We start from the raw sequence: 12,089 nt of genomic DNA on the forward strand, positions 1-12,089 counted from the left end.
TTCTAAGAACATTTGCTCGCAATGATTGGCGAGAAGAAACCTTTTGTAATAATATTTAATATTACGATAAAGTATCAATCATGCCCAGATAAAGCAAAAAATTTGCATCCGGTAGAGAAGTGAGGTGGAAGAAGAGTACAAATGTGTATTTAAATTGAGGCAGGAACTTTCGACAGCCAACAAACTCGAAAAAATTTATCACAAGTGCCAAAATTTCTGAAATCGCTGAAGCATGATGTTGAGGGCTATCCCCCCTGCTCCACGGTCTCTCTCTCTCTCTCTCTCTCTCTCTCTCTCTTTCTCCAAACGTCTGAGACCTTTGACAGGATGCGTAATTTTTCTTAAAGACAGCTTTAATTTGGTAGCAAGAGATTTTTTCTATGTTGACCATCTCGGGCAGATAAGCTTCTAATTAAGTTAGCTGAGAAGTACAACATCATAATTTCCAATAGATTGATGCTTACAGATATTGCTAGCCTGCCGTACGCTCCCTAACCTCTTCATACGCAGGCTAAAATATTGCTTACGCGCTTTTTCCAGTATTCAACTTGAATTTCTCACATTTCCATGAGAAACTAGCAAGATGGCAAACTGGTTATTCAAATTTAAAAACGATATTTGAAAAAAGACTATATAATGTGAAAAAAAGTGGAGTTCTGATTTTTCTCATAACAAAGGGTGACAAAGCTGCAACTTATGACAACTTCAGAATCAGAGGCAAGAGGGAGTGCCAACTAAAGCAGTGATAGCAAGGTAGGTTAAAATTTTGTTTAAAGGTCTTCTTCAAATTTGATGAAAAGAGTCAATTTTACCTATCTTCTGAAGAAATGTCTTTTTCGAGTTGAAAACTTTGAAGTGATAAAAACAGTGATATTTTCTGATTCAACCTAAACAATTGGAACAAGTATGCAATCTTGAAAAATTTATCAAGCATTTTAGAACAGCCAATTACAGAGGAAACAAAGATTTAAAACATTGCAGGCAAGACGACGTAGAATAATTGGTTACTATATAGAAATTTTATAGCCGTTGTCAATTACTTTGTTATTGCAAAATTGAGTTCAACAATAAATTTGAAATAGCTGTCTTTTTCTGTCAAATAAAAACGGAATGCAGTTTTTCAGTATCATTTCTTGCATGATTAATTGTTGAATATCACAGGTCTGGCTTTATTTACCTTAATTTAGACTATATAACTAGATGTCTTTTCTTAGATTTGTCTTTGCTTCTTGGAGAAATTGTCCAGCTATTCGTACTATCATGCGATTCATACTATCGCGGATCTTCTTTAGACAAGTGCCTACAGTTCGTGGCTATTGCATTTAACTTTCATTGTACAATCAGCTGCAAGGAAGGCATAATATAGTGACCCTACTTTCAAATATTCTTCTTTTCTTTCAGAGACCAAAGCATAATCATAATAATGGTGATCAAAATTGCATGTCTTTTGTCACTTGTACTGATCGCCACAGCTACACCAGTGGACGTGAATCAGGAAGTTCTACAAGATGCTTACGAACAGGAGAAAACAGAAGATAAAAACCCGATAGAAATCGACGAAAGTGAAGGCAAAGTCATGTACTGTGTTCCAATTGAAGGCAATGCTCCTAAATCCAAAAGAGGATTTGGCATCACTCCTGGAAGGGGTCGACCTTCCAAAGTTGATCCCAGAAAGTATTTCCATCATTTTTTATTCAAACTCTTTGGAAGATGATGCAATAAGAAAATTTAAGTGTGACAAACTATTTTAGCTCATATTTATCCTACTAACGACACTTGTATCTTGAATGCTACACAAGTTGCTTTGCTGAATATATTATATAAACTACGAATGCGATCTATGTCTCTTAATTTTGAATGATTCTGCAAAAAGGTCCTGAAAAAAAGGACCGTTAACAATTGTCAAGTATAGAATGAATCCATAATGAAACTGTCTATGGAAAAAAGCAAAATTTAAGAGAAAACATCAATCAATAATAAAATCTCTGTAACTTTTAACAGACTGAAGGATTTGCAACAAAAATATTGTTTTCAGTCAACCTTCAAGGTCCATAACAAAAATGTAAATTATTAGCGGATAAATTTAAAAAAACCAATAAACGAGGGAGGGTGTTTATTGACCACCTTAGAGTCTCTTTTTTACAGCAGCACAATCATTTATCATTCTTGAGCTTAACCCTAACAACTAGGCCTAAATTTGTTTTTAGTCGGTAAATGTTACGGAAATCCCAGATGCCTACAAGAAAAGCATAAACAAGGGAACAATCTTTTGAAGTTTATCTTTGGAAGTTTTTAACTTTTGAAGTTTATCAAGACAGGTTTCACTTACATTACCCAAAGCAGGGCAGTAATATCTAAGATAGGGCTCTACATCTAGGCTGTTTCACATCTGTTTAACAGTTGATGCAGGCACAAATCTTTTAGAGTACCGCAAGAAGCCAATACCCTCGGAAATCTTACTTATGAGGCTAGTTGGGATGAAAATTTCAATTTCTAATCTCCTTGAACTCCTAGGTGCTTGGTATTTTCACCAATTTTAATTTCATTGTCTCATTTTTGAGTTTTCGATTTACTGAGTTAGGTGAACTTAAGTTATCAATTTACTTCGGCTTTCGAGAATCATGCCTTTAGTTTTTGCAACATTTAAAGATAATTTGTTTCCTTGCCACAATTTCAACGCAGCTAAATCAGCAAAAAATTGCATCTCAAAAACAGAATTAGAACCAATCATTTGTGTACTTGAGCAGACTTGTGAGAGTTGAATGGGTGATCGAAGACCTGACTGGTCCAAAAATATTTGTTAATTATCGTTGAAATCGTCAGTGAGAAGTGAGGCTGAAATATTTATTTAGGGAGGGTGCTGATAGCAGAATCATATCGAGGATTGAAGGATAAAGAACACCTCAGATAAGTGTCATCAGCAAAAGAATGGCAGTGGAAGACTGCAGATCATTGATAAAAACGTATAAATAAAACAAGAGATATAACAGAACCCTGTAGAACACCGGTATTACCTGGGTGGGGACAGGAGAGGTAGCCGTCAATTCTAATGGCTATGTATTTATCAGACGGAAAGCTGCCAGTTAAATGTTTACGGGCTTGATGCAAACTGTACACGTGGAGTTTAAAAGAGCTTTGTGCAAGACGCAACCAAAGGCTTTGAGACGTCGAGAGAGATCACTCTACTCTCACGAATGGAATCTAAAGCAGATAACTTAAACTAGCACACGCTAGCAGATCACCAGCTGTTCTTGCTTGAAGAAAGCAATACGGTTGATCAGAGTTTGCTTATTTTAAAGAAGGTAAGCAATAGTTTGGTTAGTATGGTCCCGTTGTTTGAGAAAAGCAGGAGGTGATTGTGATTGGACGGTAGCTAATTCGGTCAAACTTGCATCTCTTTTTAGGTAAAGGAAAAATACGGGCTTGTTTCCAGGAAGATTGAATAATACCAAGTGAATAGAAGAGCTGGAAAATTTTGTTAAGAACTGGTGCGAGTTCCGGGACACGACTTTTTAGAACATTTGATGATATACCATCATGTACTGTTTATTAAGCAGTGTTTAGTAGGAGAAGATCTTCGTGCACTTTGCGGGTGGACAACACGATTGCCGTAATGAATAGAGTAGAACTAGAAGGAGAATAATGTGACAAGGTCAAAATCCTTGCACATTAAGATTTGAATCTGAGGCAGGAGTTAATGCGTGGAAGTTGGCCTTGGCTAATGCTGGGCTAGAAGAGGATCCGTTTTCGTTTTACAAGAAAGGAAAGGAGGTTTCGCAATTAACTAGAGGTTACGTTCCTAAAGAGTAGGTCATTACATAGACATCATGCTGCTCAGTATAGTTGGAAAACTCTTCTTTGGTAGTAATTTTAAAATCTTTCGAGAGAAGAAAATCACACAAAGAAGGGTTTCAAGACAGCTTATCATTTATTCACTTTGATATCGAGAATACGAAATGTATTTTGTCGCGGCAAGTTAATTTATGTGATTGCTTCTTTAAAATAAAAAAGGGTTTGATTCTATTGACTTCTTCTTAATCCTGATGAAATTTAACAGAATAATCTCAGCTTTATAAGATAGAATATAATTATACGCACATGGTATAGACGACCTTAGTTATTTCTTAGTTGCCCAAGTGTATGGTTTTTACTGAAACTAATGCTATTCGTTTATTATGAAATTACCCTAGTACGTACGTATAAATTATCATTGACGCAAAAAACCATGCTAAAGATGTATGCCCTGAATAATTGTCTGAATAATATTTGTTCTCTTTGCAAATCACAATATAATCTAGTACCAATAGCACGTATCATCATAAACATATCCTGATTGTAACTGCCTTCTGTAAAATCATCTTCTGTAATGGCTGTTGTACAAAATTCATAATCATCGTTTTCTTAAATTGTAACAAAGTTAATGGCATAGATGCAAATGAGACATCATAGAAAGTTTTCCCGGAGACGTTTTAAAAGAGCCTCTGGATCCTCATAGCAAAAAATAGGATTTCCCAATCAAAAGCTAGATAAGCGAGACTTAGTTAGACCAGTGGCAGTAAGCTCACTGGATAACACTGCTTTAAATAGATACCCAGGAGAGTAAGTTCACGAGATAACACTATTAGAAATTATGGTACTATAGTAAATGTACTAAAGGCATAAGTTTACTTTCACTATCGATATCAGCACTGCTTCAGTCCGGCAGCAATGGCGATTACCAAGTGTATTTGTGGAGATGAACCAAAAACGTTATGCGAGCTGAAGCTCCCGGTTCCCTGTGTTCTACTTTTAAGATTCAAGGAAGGGTTTCAAAATTTTGCTATCTGCTTTTAATCAGGGGTGCCGTTCTTAAAAGTTAGGAAGGGGGATCTTCGATAGGGAGCTTCTAGAAGCCACATCCAAAACCTACGGTCACATCCTATATACTTGAAAATAAATGTAAAATTATTCAAACTATCCACTGACTCTAGAAGACTAGCAGAAATGACTAATTAATGGAAAATTAGTAGCATGATTAAGGGTTAGTTCATATTGCCAATTGAGGAACTCGCCCAACCAAATATATACTCGTTTTTAAAGGGAGGGCTGTCTCCTTCGAAATATCCCCTTCCGCGCTCTACTTGCCCTCAATGTAGCTGGGTTTAACATTGGCTGAAATTACAGAAAAATTACAAAGCTCAATAGATTATGTATTGTCTAAATTAAAGGAGATTAGTCTTATATCGAAGGACGAAAAAAAAATACTTTCTGCATTTTTTTGAGAATAGTTCCGAAACCACTAGGACGTTCAAGAATCTAGATTATAATTGTTATCAAGTGGTGACAGAATGATCCTTTGATGGCTGGTAAAGAGTTGCCAAGGAAGAGCAAGGCTGAGTGTAGTTGTCCCTACGTATAACCACAGAATAGAAATTAAATTTCTATTCTGTGGTATAACAGACTTTGTCGGGTTTCTTTTTACAAACAGCAAAAACAGCAACTGAAGACATTCTCTAATAATCTAACACAGTGCCGTCGGAACGAAATTCATATTGGGGGGGGGGGGCTGCCCATTGTTTTCTATCCCATTCAGTACACTGTTATAAAGGAAACATACTACAGTTTGACAACTATTGGGGAGGCTCCAAGTTTCTACTATTTGTGCTCAAACGCGTTTCATGAGCCTGGGACATCACTCTTGTAGTAGTCCAGAGACTGGAGGGGGGAGGGGGGGAGGGTATTGTCACCCGAGCGGAGAATTCCTGACACCAACTTTTTCTAATGTAGTTTTGGGCGTTTATTACAAATTTGAATGTTTATCAAGTGTTTCAGGGGGCGTTTCCGAAAATTGGGGGTAATTGGTCTGTCAAGCACTGATTGCTTGAGGTGATCTTAATGTTAGTTAAAACATAATTTTACTTATAATTAGCTCTATATAGTGAATTTGGTCATTACAAAACTGGTACCTATTTTTTTCGGGGGGGGGGGGGGGGGGGCCTATGAACTTTCAATATTTCATCTTGTGGGGAAAAAAACATACAAAATTTGCATCTTTTAAAAAAATTTTGGGGGAAAATGTAACTAGAATGTATTTTAAATGAATTTGCTAGACTTAAAAGGGCTCCAAACGCTTTATGCTGTTTTCCTGTAAAGAAAGAAAAATACGAGCTAAAAGATGACATTCTTCATCATTGTTATGACGTCATTTTTCTTTACACTTTGTTAGATCTACACTTTTTTATGCATTGGCATTTGATAAAGTAAACATTAATAAATTTTTAGAGTTCTGGAAGCATTAGGGATAGACGGAAAGAATTTACAACTGATAAGGAACTTATATTGGAAACGGAGTGCAGCAATTAGAACTGACGGAGAGACCAGAAAGTCGACATCGATTAAGAGAGGTGTTAGACAAGTATGTGTTCTATCCCCACATCTTTTTAATATATACAGTGAAATAATTCTGAGGGAGAATGAGAATATGCCAAGTGTGGAAGTTGGGGGTGTCAATATTAACAATTTGAGATATGCGGATGACACTGTACTAATTGTGGAAAATGAAGCCGCCCTTCAAAACATTCTGAATAAGTTTGTGTCAGAATGTGGAAAGAAAGGTCTTCAATATCAACAGAAAAACAAATTTTCCTTGTATATCAAAGACGTAGCAATAACTAACTTTGGGAAATTTTCTTACCTAGGCAGCTTGATAGCATTAGATGGAAGGTGTGTAACTCAAATCGAGAAAAAAATTGGGACGGCAATGGAGGTTTTCAACAGGATGAATGCCACCTTTAAGAACAGGTAGCTAAAAGTGAAAACTAAGATCAGAGTGCTAATATGTTACGTGAGGTCAGTTTCAATCTATAGATGTGATGCTTGGACAATTTGTGAAAACATGAAAGAAAGCATCGAATCAATGGAAGTGTGGTTCTTGAGACTTACAATTTTACTTACAGAGTTAGTAATGAAGAAGTTTAAAGAAAAGCAGGAGTGAAAAAAGCCGGATGAAAGTTATAAGGAAAAGACAGCTGCAAATCTTGGGATATGTGATGAGATCTGAAGGAATGGGAAATTTAGTGCTAACAAGAAAAATAGAGGATAGAAGAAGTAAAGGGAGACAAAGGGAGATGTAGATTAGGAGATCGAACACGGACTTCAGTACTGTCAGAAGAGATTCAGAAATGTTGGCATTGTCAATGGACAGAGAGGGGTGAAAACCATGATCGCCAACATCCAGGAGAAACAAGACCCTAAGAAGAACAAGAAGTCTTACACTATATAGTAGAATGATCCATCTTCGAGCTATACTCTCTTTTATAAGAACCAGTAAATTAATGTTCAGGCTGGTTGATCTTGAGTTTTTCGAACATTTGCAGCTAGGTTGTTCTTAATTTGTTCTTAATTATTAGGATGTAAGCGGTGCCACTGCTTTTTAGTGGGCTTTAGGTGGGTGTTCAAACCTTATTTGTCAACAAAATTGTTAAAAAAGATATACTAGGAATCCTAATAGCTGCACGTAATCTGCCGTTGCCAGTGTAAGCGGTATTGAGGAAAGAGGGAGCTTTGTCAAAAACAATTGGAGGATTCTCTTTGCAAGATGCAGCGCTGATACATGCAAATTGCAAACCCATTCTGGCAAGATAAAATAACGGTTTAGCTGATGCAAGATTTTCTAACAATTAACAGCTTTCTTTCGTTTTTATAACATCTCTAGCTCAAAATTATCTCTTTGGATTGGTAGATACTTTGTAAAACTTTTGCTTGAAAGGCCATATTCAGGACCCATTTTTTGTAAGTCAATCTTCTTGTGTAAGTCTTAAAGTGATGTGATCATTTTGTATATATAGGTTTTTCAAACTTTCACTCAGCTTAGATTCTTAATGGGCTTTCTATGCAGTTAATAAAGACGAATATGTCGAATGCCATTAAAATCGTAAAGAAACATGGTATTTTTAGAAGTAAATTGTTGTACGTCCTATATCTTATGAAAATTTATTCCTAGCATCATCATATTTGCCAGTGCCAACAGGATTACGACACAAGGAGAGCCCTTTTTGGGAGCTCTTCTCCAGGTGTTTGTTGCATCTAGATTTTGCAACTGTCGGCAATAGTGCGATTTATATCGTGCGTAATGCAGCTTATTCGTTGTGAAGCAAAATAGAAGCGATCTATTCCAACACTGCACTGCTTACACCCTAATAATTTCAGAACAAATCAGGCCCGTAGCCAGGGGGTGCATTGCAAATATGCAGCGCCAACATTTTCTGTTCTGGAGAAAACATTCGAAGAGCTTGGTGTTTTTTCTCCAAGAAGCGTGCAAATCTTCTCTCGAATGCTTGAAGATGTGAAGTGGCCACAAAGCGAGCTTAGTTAGCCGATACTCGTTTTATATTAATTTCTAAAAGTTGCAGTTGCTGCTGGCTTCACATCAACACATAGAGACTTCGAAAAATGCTTGTTTTCTGCATAAACAAGGATAGATTCCTCTCAGCGAAGTTCTTTGCGGACAAAGAAGGAGAAAAATCTTGCATGCCTTGTGTTAGCCTGTGCTCCAGATGGAAGACATAGCATTTACAATTTTTCTAACTTAATAGAAATTAAGAGGAAGAAAGTTGTTTAAATTCTGAAGACATTTTACAACTTTTCTGTTTCTTTGTTTCCACTAACTCTCCGCCCCCTTCCCCATCCCTACACATACCTGCACTTTCAACTTTGCCTGCATTTGCCACCCCTACGCCAAAGGCCTGGCTACGGGCCTGGAACAATCCAGCCGCAAATTTTCGAAAACTCAAGAACAGCCAGCCTGAAGTTAAATTTACGGATTCTTATAAATAAATTATAGCTCGAAGATGGCTCATCTTACGATGCAGTGTAAAGACAAATGACATCATAAAATGATTTTTATTGATGAAGAAAATGATAAAAAAGAATCTATAATAATAAGTTATCTTTTAGCTCGTATTTTTTCTTTCTGTACGGGAAAACAGCATAAAGCGTATGGTTTAGCAAATTCATTTAAAATACATTCTAGTCGCATTTTTCCCGAAAAATGTTTGAAAATGCAAATTTTGTAGGTTTTTCTTCCCACAAGATGAAATGTTGAAAGTTCATAGGCCCCCCAAAAAAGGAAACAATTTTCTAATGACCAAATTCACTAATATAGAGCAAATTATAAGTAAAATTATGTTTAAATTGACATTAAAATCATCTCAAGCAATCAGTGCTTGACAGGCCAATTACCCCCAATTTGGTAATCTAAGCTCAAAACTACATTAAAAAAAGTTGGTGTTGTGAATTTTCCGCTCGGGTGACAATACTCCTTCATAAACGTTTATGTCCTTTAAAAGAAAGCATTTAACCTTTCTTTGATAAAACATGATTTTGGCACCAAGATATTTTTGCATTTATCACTTTAGGCAAGTGAAAAATAGGCTAAAGGTGCAACATCAACATTCTTCGTCAAAAATTCTGGTCTCAAATATTGCTTCTATGTCAACTTTCAATATGAAACTAGAATTTTTCACCTTTTCATGAGAAACTCCCATGATGGCAAATAAACTTTCAAAGTTGAAAAAAGATATTGGAAGGGCTACTTAAAAACGTGACGAAGGGCGGAGTTTCTGATTTTTCTCATAATGAATAAATAATAATTTATTACCTGGAATAGTATATAAATTCTTCCGATGTGCCACCTTACGACAACAAGAAAACCAGAGGCCAGAACGAGTGCAAACAAGAAGAGAGAAAGCAAGGTAAGAGTTTTCTTTGCAAGTCTTTCTTTAAGCAGTTTTAGAATCTTGAAAGTGCAATAAGCTGTCTTCCTACTGAAGCTACTTCTTATGTTAGAAGGTTAAAAAGCACATGATTAAAAGCGCAGTTGAAACATTTATTTTAATCAATTTAACCAAAAAGACCTTTTATACACCTTGCTTTTTTTAGATAAAACTTATTCAGTGTGTAGCATTCAACTTTAAAATTCATCAAGCCATGTAATCAAAGCAAAACATTGTACAAAAGCCTCAAATGTGGGACTCTGCGGCTCAATATTCTTCGTTTCTTTCAGAGAACAAAGCATAATCGTAATAATGGTGTTCAAAATTGCATGTCTTTTGTCACTTGCACTGATCGCCACAGCTACACCAGTGGACGTGAATCAGGAAATTCTACAAGGTGCTTCAGAACAGGAGAAAACAGAAGATAAAAACCCGATAGAAATCTACGAAAGTGAAGGCAAAGTCATGTACTGTGTTCCAGTTGAAGGCAATGCTCCTAAATCCAAAAGAGCATTTGGCATCACTCCTGGAAGGGGTCCACGTTTCACAGCTGATCAATACAAAAAGTATCTCCATCAACTTTTATTGAAATTCTTTGAAGGATGATGCAATAAGGACATTTAATTGTGACAAACTATTTTAGCTCATATATATCCTACACTTATATCTTGAATGCTACACAAGTTGCTTTGCTGAATATATTATATAAACTACGAATGCGATCTATGTCTCTTAATTTTGAATGATTCTGCAAAAAGGTCCTGAAAAAAAAGGCTACCTAGGACGCACAACCCAAAGATTGGGGGATAGGATAAAACAGCATGTTCCTTCCAACATACAAAACAAAACTGCCCCTCAAAGAGAACAGCCTCCTCGATCTTGTAGGTCTAGAAACACTGTTAAAACAAGTGATTCTGCCATTGGTCAACATCTTTTAGATAACCCAGATTGTGCAAAACTCTATAATGACGACATGTTTCGGATAATTGTCAGAGCCCGGTCCTCCTTCCATCTAGCAGTTTTGGAGTCAATCTACATAAAAACGAAAAAGCCGCCATTGTGTAGACAAAAGGAGTTCGTTTTCTCTCTTGGACTTCATTGGTAATTTTTTTTTAGGCTCGCGGCACTGATTGGTCAACTATACCGGTCTTGTGCTTGCGTTTTTCTGATTGGCCTACTTCGATCCACAACTGGGTATATATTTTTCCATCGTGTTTTTTCGGAACCTATTCTGACGTTTTATGCTCTGAGGAGTGTCAGACGAAAAAGCTTTTAGTATGTCGTAAAATATTTGCTTTTTTCAAAGCCATTTTCAAATTCTGTACCGCAAAAAAATTTAAGAGAAAACATCAATCAATAATAAAAACTAATGGAACATTCAACAGACTGAAGGATTTGCAACAAAAATATTGTTTTCAGTCAACCTTCAAGGTTCATAACCAAAATGTAAATAATTAGTGGATAAATTTTGAAAAATCAATAAACGAGGGAGGGCGTTTATTGACCACCTTAGAGTCTCTTTTTTACAGCAGCACAATCATTTATCATTCTTGAGCTTAACCCTTACAACTAAGCCCCAATTTGTTTTTAGTCGGTAAATGTTACGGAAAATCCCAGACGCCTGCAACAAGGCCTATACAAGAGAACAATCTTTTGAAGTTTATCTTTTCATGTTTTAATTTTTGAAGTTTATCAAGAGAGATTTCACCTACATTACCCAAAACAGGGCAGTAATATCTAAGATAGGGTTCTACAAGGCTGTTTCACATCTATTTAACAGTTGATGCAGGCACAAATCTTTTAGAGTACCGTAAGATGCCAATGCCCTCGGAAATCTTACTTATGAGGCTGTTGCATTTAAAGATAATTTGTTTCCTTGCCACAATTTCGAAGCAGCTAAATCAGCAAAAAATTGCATCTCAGAAACAGCATTAGAACCAATCATTTGTGTACTTGAGCAGACTTGTGAGAGTTGAATGGGTGATCGAAGACCTGACTGGTCCAAAAATATTTGTTAATTAACGTTGAAATCGTCAGTGAGAAGTGAGGCTGAAATATTTCTTTAGGGAGGGTGCTGATAGCAGAATCATATCGAGGATTGAAGGATAAAGAACACCTCAGATAAGTGTCATCAGCAAAAGAATGGCAGTGGAAGACTGCAGATCATTGATACAAACGTATAAATAAAACAAGGGATATAACAGAACCCTGTGGAACACCGGTATTATTTGAGTGGGGACAGGAGATGTAGCCGTCAATTCTAATGGCTATGGATTTATCAGACGGAAAGCTGCCAGTTAAATGTCCACGGGCTTGATGCAAACCGTACACGTGGAG

The 12,089-nt window shown here is 36.4% G+C and overlaps 1 protein-coding gene across 1 annotated transcript in view; it reads left to right on the forward strand.

Moving 5' to 3' along the window:
- Window positions 1-12,089, forward strand: part of LOC148957468 (uncharacterized) — a 35,195-nt gene that overhangs the window by 15,558 nt on the left and 7,548 nt on the right. The gene's annotated exons all lie outside the window — the stretch shown is intronic.

The sequence above is a fragment of the Rhopilema esculentum genome, unplaced genomic scaffold, assembly GCF_057945365.1.
Source record: "Rhopilema esculentum isolate cy_ngs unplaced genomic scaffold, ASM5794536v1 HiC_scaffold_24, whole genome shotgun sequence".
Lineage (NCBI taxonomy): Eukaryota > Metazoa > Cnidaria > Scyphozoa > Rhizostomeae > Rhizostomatidae > Rhopilema > Rhopilema esculentum.